This window comes from Pelodiscus sinensis, chromosome Z (assembly GCF_052426305.1).
Source record: "Pelodiscus sinensis isolate ZL-2025 chromosome Z, ASM5242630v1, whole genome shotgun sequence".
Taxonomy (NCBI): domain Eukaryota; kingdom Metazoa; phylum Chordata; order Testudines; family Trionychidae; genus Pelodiscus; species Pelodiscus sinensis.
In genome coordinates this window covers 38,284,404-38,291,028 of record NC_143085.1, presented here as the reverse complement: position 1 = coordinate 38,291,028, position 6,625 = coordinate 38,284,404, and the positions used below count along the sequence as shown (strand labels likewise).

Genomic DNA, 6,625 nt, shown 5'->3' with positions numbered 1-6,625 from the left:
ACCTGGAAACAACATCAATGAAATAAATACACACGAAGTCAGAGGCGCAGGGTTCAGCATGCTACCGGAAACTTTAACCATTGGTGGGAGAAATTAGTATAAGCACATATAAGCTGGGAGAAAAGCAGTCTCAGAAAGCCCTGTATGCAGGCATAGCCAGGTACAGAAATAAATTAACAGAGGTCTCATTAGCAGTGACAACTGGTCTGGGTTTTGAACAGCATTTTTATAATCTTGGGGCACAATGTCAAAAATCAAGAGTGCTCCTCTGTTTAAAACCCCCACAAGCCCTGAAGTGACCTTTTTTTTTTTTTTTTTTTTTCCTAAGTGAAGGAACAGGCAGGCTGATGACTTTTTCAGATATGAACGCTCATGGCAAAGAAACCCAAATGCTAGCCAGAGCTCTGACCGGGGAGCAGAGCAGACAGCACATGCTTGGCCCTAGTGTGTCTGAGCTTATGTGTACTGGTCTGTGGGAAATGAGGTATTTCCTTTTTGCTGCTTGCGTGTGTTAAAGGGTAGGAGCCAGATCCTAATCTTACCCCACCATGAATCCAACAAAACTCCATTGGCTTCCGTGGGGTTTCCTGGGCTTATACTCGTGCAGGTGGAATCAGACTCTGTCCACAGGTGTCTGGGAATCTAGAAACTTCTTGGTCTTTGGGGGCATAATAAGCTGAACATTTTCTTACTTGGCTTATGGTGAATCCAGGTTTTAATACACTCCATATGTGAGAGCCATTCCAATAAGCCAAAGTATATGAACATGCAATCTTATTGTGATGTCTATGCCGATTAGAAGTGCCTGTTCCCAGTATTACAGCTATTAGCGTCATCATACAGACACTAGCTAGTGTGGGGTTAGTTTAGGGATGTAGTGGCATAACCATTTAAACGGTTAATCAGTAAGCCAGGGTTAATGATTACTGTTAATAGTTACATGCAGGCTCCTGGTCCCGCTCCTGAGGATCTGACTGCCTCCCTGTGCTGTGGGCTCTGTAGTATTAGCTTTCTACTGCAGAGCTTGCAGCATGTAACCGTGTAATCATTAAAAAATTTAGCGATTACACGTTTACATAATTAACCGCTTTTTAACATCCCGGCTACGTCTAGACTGGCATGATTTTCCGGAAATGCTTTTAACAGAAAACTTTTCCGTTAAAAGCATTTTCTGAAAAGAGTGTCTAGATTGGCACGGACGCTTTTCCGCAGAAAGCACTTTTTGTGGAAAAGCGTCCGTGCCAATCTGGACGCGCTTTTCTGCAAAAAGCCCCGATCACCATTTTTGCGATCGGGGCTTTTTTGCGGAAAACAAATCTCAGCTGTTTACACTGGCCCTTTTGCGCAAAAGTTTTGTGCAAAAAGACTTGCCCGAACGGGAGCAGCATAGTATTTCCGCAAAAGCAGTGACAATCTTACATGAGATTGTCAGTGCTTTTGCGGAAATTCAAGCGGCCAGTGTAGACAGCTGGCAAGTTTTTCCAGAAAAGTGGCTGATTTTCCGGAAAAACTGGCCAGTCTAGACACAGCCCCCTAGTTTAGTTCTTGATAATGACCATTTTTTCAAATGTGAAGCTAAGTGGCTGTATTGCAGTATTAGAAGTAGTGCTGGTTTCTCCTTCCCTCCCTCCCTCCCTCTCTCTCACACACACAAGATTTATTAGAACAATGGCACATCTGCATATCAGTATATTTAAAGGCACACTGGGATGTCTGACTGGTTGCACTCTTGGCCGCTGGGAACCTATGTGTGTGTGTGTGTTTGCTGCAGGCCAGCCACTGAGAAAGCCCAGTGCCCGGTCACCTCAGTGCTGTTAACTCAACCATCCCTGAGCCCTCTTGCTGGCATGAAACAAGACAGGATCAGGCCCTTGTGATGGGTGCTGGGATGGGCAGGGAGCGGGGAGGTGCACAGTGTGCTGGGGTGGCAGTCCCTGTGTTCTCAGAGGAAAGGCTAGCAGTTCTCAGGTCTGGGTCTGAGAGCTGACTGGGGACAGGAACGGTGCTTGTGTGGCCAGCCAAAGAAGTTCCTGGCTTCTAAGCCCATCCAAGAGTCCAGGAGCTGCAGAGACTATGAGCGCCCTGGCCATGTGAAGGCACACCCCTTCCATCAGGTCATTTCCTACTTCTCCCCGGCATCACTGCTGCGTGGGTAGGGCATATGTCAGCCAGCTCCTTCCATCCCCAGGCAGCTGAGTGAAGTGCTGCCTGGGCTGATGTAGAACAGAGGAAGGGCTACATGTCACGTGTCTGCTGCCGCCACGGGGGCCTGCAGCATCGCAAGACCTCCCCAAAAGGTTTCATGTCTCCGGTGAGTGAGAGGAGGGGGGCCTTTGCGCATGGCTCCACAGCTGAGTTTAAGAGGGAAAAGCAGCTGCCTTTTCGAGTCTTGGGGCTCTTCCTGAGAGGGAGGGCCAATCATCTCGCTGAGACTCCAGCAGGCAGGTCCTCAGCATCTGACTGTTCTACCAGCACATGTGGGGATATTTGCCCCAACCCGTGGCTAGAGGCAGTCACCCATCAGTGTGCCCCAGTGCCATACCTAGAGCAGAAGCCCAACCACGAGGCACAGCAATGTTTGCAAAGGGGAGGTGCAGTTGCAGATAAGACTTCATCAAAGTCACTGAATCCTAGAATGGGAAGGGACCACAAGAGGTTATCAAGTCCAGTCCCCTGCCCCCATGGCAGGACCAAGCACCGTCTAGACCCGTGGTCCCCAACACGGTGCCCGCGGGCGCCATGGCGCCCGCGGGGGCATTTCAATGCGCCCGCCAGGTGCTTGGGGCTGGCCTGGCCCCGGGCACATGGCGCACGGGCGCTTGCGGGGGGAGTGTCTCGGCACTCGGCGGGGGGGGGGGAGCGCCGGCTCCGGGCACGCGGCACTCGGCGGGAGAGGGGGGAGCGCCGGCTCCGGGCGCGCGGCACTCGGCTGGAGGGGGGGGGGGAGCGCCGGCTCCGGGCACGCGGCACTCGGCGGGAGGGGGGGGGAGCGCCGGCTCCGGGCACTCGGCGGGAGGGGGGGGAGCGCCGGCTCCGGGCGCGCGGCACTCGGCTGGAGGGGGGGGGGAGTGCCGGCTCCGGGCACGCGGCACTCGGCGGGAGGGGGGGGGAGCGCCGGCTCCGGGCGCTCGGCACTCGGCGGGAGGGAGGGGGGGCGGGGAGCGCCGGCCCCGGGCGCGCGGCCCTTGGAGGGGTCCCCGCCCCGGGCGGGCAGCTATGGGGGGGGCCCCGCCCCCGGGCGCGCGGCTAGGTGGGGCTCTGCCCCCGGGCGCATGGATGGGGGTCCGCCCCCGGTCCCCGCCCCCTGGCGCCCGGCGGGCAAACGGCCACGCCCCCTGGCGCCCAACAACCTAAAAAGGTTGGGGACCACTGGTCTAGACCATCCCTGACAGGTATCTGTCCAACCTGCTCTTCAATATCTCCAGGGATGGAGATTCCACAACCATCCTATTCAGTTTATTCCAGTGTTTAATCATCATGATAGGTAGGACGTTTTCCCTAATGTCCAACCTAAACCTCCCTTGCCGCAGTTCAAGCCCATTGCTTCTTGTTCTATCCTCAGAGGCCAAAGAGAACAATTTTTCTCCCTCCTCTTTGTGACACCCTTTTAGGTATGAGGAAACTGCTATCCTATTCCCCCTCACTCTTCTCTTTTAGGGTGTTTCTAGACTACAGGGTTTTGTTGACAAAAGTGGACTTTTGGGGTTCATCTAGACTACAGGCTTTTGTCAACAGAAGTTTTGTCGACAGATACTGAAAGAGCATCTAGACTACATCCAGTTCTGTCGACAACGCAAGCCGCTTTGTCAACATGACAGTGTAGACGCAACAGAACTCTGTCGACAAAAGGGGTTATTTCTCGTAGAATGAGGTTTACAGCCGTCGACAAAACTGCTGAGTTCTGTCGACGTTATGTTCACAGAACTCAGCAGCAGTGTAGACGCAGATATAGTTTTGTTGACAAAAGTCCACTTTTGTCAACAAAACCCTGTAGTCTAGACACACCCTTGTTGACAAAACTATACCTGTGTCTACACTACCGCTGCGTTCTGTCAACAGTAAGTCGACAAAATGCGGCAGTTTTGTCGATGGCAGTAAATCTCATTCTACAAGGAATAATGCCTTTTGTCGACAGAGTTCTGTCGATAAAAGGCTCAGTTGCATCCACACTGTGCTTTTTCAAAAGAGAGCATCTAGACTGTCTGTCAAAAAAGCGGCTTGCTTTGTTGATAGAACTGGCTGTAATCTAGATGCTCTTTTCCGACAGAGGCTTTATCAACAGTATCTGTTGATAAAGCCTCTGTCGACAAAAGCCTGTAGTCTAGACATACCCTTACAGACTAAATCAACCCAGTTCTTTCAGTCTTCTCTCATAGGTCATGTTTTCTAGCCCTTTAATCATTTTTGTTACTCTTCTCTGGTCCTTCACCAATTTGTCCACATCTTCTCTAAAATGTGGTACCCAGAACTAAACACAATATTCCAGCTGAGGTCCAATCAATGCAGAGTAGAACACAAGAATTACTTCTTGGATCTTGTTTACACCACTTCTCTTACTACATCCCAGAATCACATACAACTGGCACACATGCACGGTGTTTTTGCAATGCTGACACACTATTGATTCATATTTATCTTGTGGTTTACTATGACCCCTGGATTGCTTTCTGCAGTACTCCTTCCTAGACAGTCGCTTCTAATTCTGTATATGTGAAACGGATTGTTCTTTCCTAAGTGAAGCACTTTGCATTTGTTGTTGAATTTTATCCTGTTTCAGTTAGACCATTTCTCCAGTTTGTCTAGATCATTTTGAATGATAATCCTATCTTTCAAAGCACTTGCAACCCATCCCAGCTTGGTATCATCTGCAAACTTAATAATCATACTCTCTATGCCAACATCTAAATCATTGATGAAGATATTGAATAGAACCAGTTCCAAAATTGATCCCTGCAAAACCTCACTTATTATGGTCTTCCAGCATGACTGTGAGCCATTGATAACTACTCTCTGAGAATGGTTATCTCGCCATTTACGCACCCACCTTATGGTAGCCCCATCTAGGTTGTATTTCCGTAGTTTATTGATAAGAAGGTCACATGAAACTATAGCAAATTTTTTACTAAAGTCTAGGTATACCACATCTACCACTTCTCCCTTATCCACAAGGCTTGTTGGCCTGTCAAAGAAAGCTATTAGATTGGTTTGACATGATTTGTTCTTTACGAATCCATGCTGGCAGTTCCCTTTCATCTTATTATCTTCCAGGTGTTTTCAGGTGAATTCCTTAATTAGTTGCTTCATTATCTTCCCTGGCACAGAAGTGAAACTGACTAGTCTGTAGTTTCCTGGGTTGTTTTGATTTCCTTTTGTATAGATGGGCACTAGATTTGCCCTTTTTCAGTCTTCTGGAATCTCTCCTGTCTTCTGTGACTTTCCAAAGTCAGTAGAGTTAGCACGATGCCAGAAGAACCAGGCCCAGCATGCCCTTTAGAGGGACATCTTCTCTTTTAAAACAGCATGCAGGGTTCATGTTCCAGACAAGAAAGCATTGCACACCACTGCCTCGGACTGTGTGCAGAGATTCACAGAGCACATGTTCACACGTACGGAGGCAGCCTGGCTTGGGAAGGCACAGGATGGCTCTAGGCCTCGTGGCTGTGACCTGCAGGGGCTCTGGGTTCTCTAGCCAGCTGACGGTGCTGTATGAACAGTCACCTTCAGATGAGGCTTCTCTGCTCTGATCCCAAAAGCCCTTCTGTACATTCAGGTCTGGGGGACCTGGAGGCACTGGGTTCCATTTGCAGCTCTTGTTGTGACCCCATTTCATTTCCTAGGTGGTTTGCAGAAGGCTGCTAAGGCCCCTGGAGATGTGTGTCCTACCCTCACTCAGGGCTTTACTCACCAGGGCACAAAGCAGGGCTCAGAGGATCACTTTCCCTCTCCATCCCCTGGTTTTGATTGGCGTGTCGCCCTGTTCACACCTGACCTCTTGTCACAAGTCAGCGTCCACTCCAAGCAAGTGTGTGTGGCTCTTTTTCAGCCTGTACTGAGAGTTCCAGGTCTAATTCTGTCTCCCACGGAGTAACTCTGATTGCCAGTGGTACAAAGGAGACCAAAATTAACCCCCCTGGAGTCTTGGCTGGAATAGGACAAGTCGCTGGCATGAGGGTACTAACTACAGCTTCAGTGTACGGAATAAATAAAATACAATACACATGAAGAAGGTATCAGAGATTTGTCCTCTGAAGGCTACTAGACTCTGGAAATTGCTGTAGGTAAAGGGAAGTTCAGACCGTGTTCTGCTCCTTACAATTCAACTTGTAGATTGAGTTATTTCCTGTCTCCTACAGATTACAAAAAACAATGGTAGACTAACTGGGGAGACTGTTATGTCCATGTTCCAGCCATTATTTCTATTTCTACCAAGAAAATTATGCTTGTCCTGTCAGTGCAGCAAAATATTAATTCTCTGTGGCTGGCATTAAGAGGGCCGGTATTGGGAAGGAAATGGCAACATTTTTCTTTTCTTTTTAAAAGCAGACTAGTGTTTCCAAGACCGAGACTGAGCACAGAGTGATTCAACTTAGCCCCCGCATAGCGCGCCTGCCCCTGGAGGCACTCA

The 6,625-nt window shown here is 49.6% G+C and overlaps 1 protein-coding gene across 1 annotated transcript in view; it reads left to right on the top strand.

Moving 5' to 3' along the window:
• Positions 1 to 6,625, top strand: part of MN1 (MN1 proto-oncogene, transcriptional regulator) — a 215,046-nt gene that overhangs the window by 185,156 nt on the left and 23,265 nt on the right. The window lies entirely within an intron of this gene.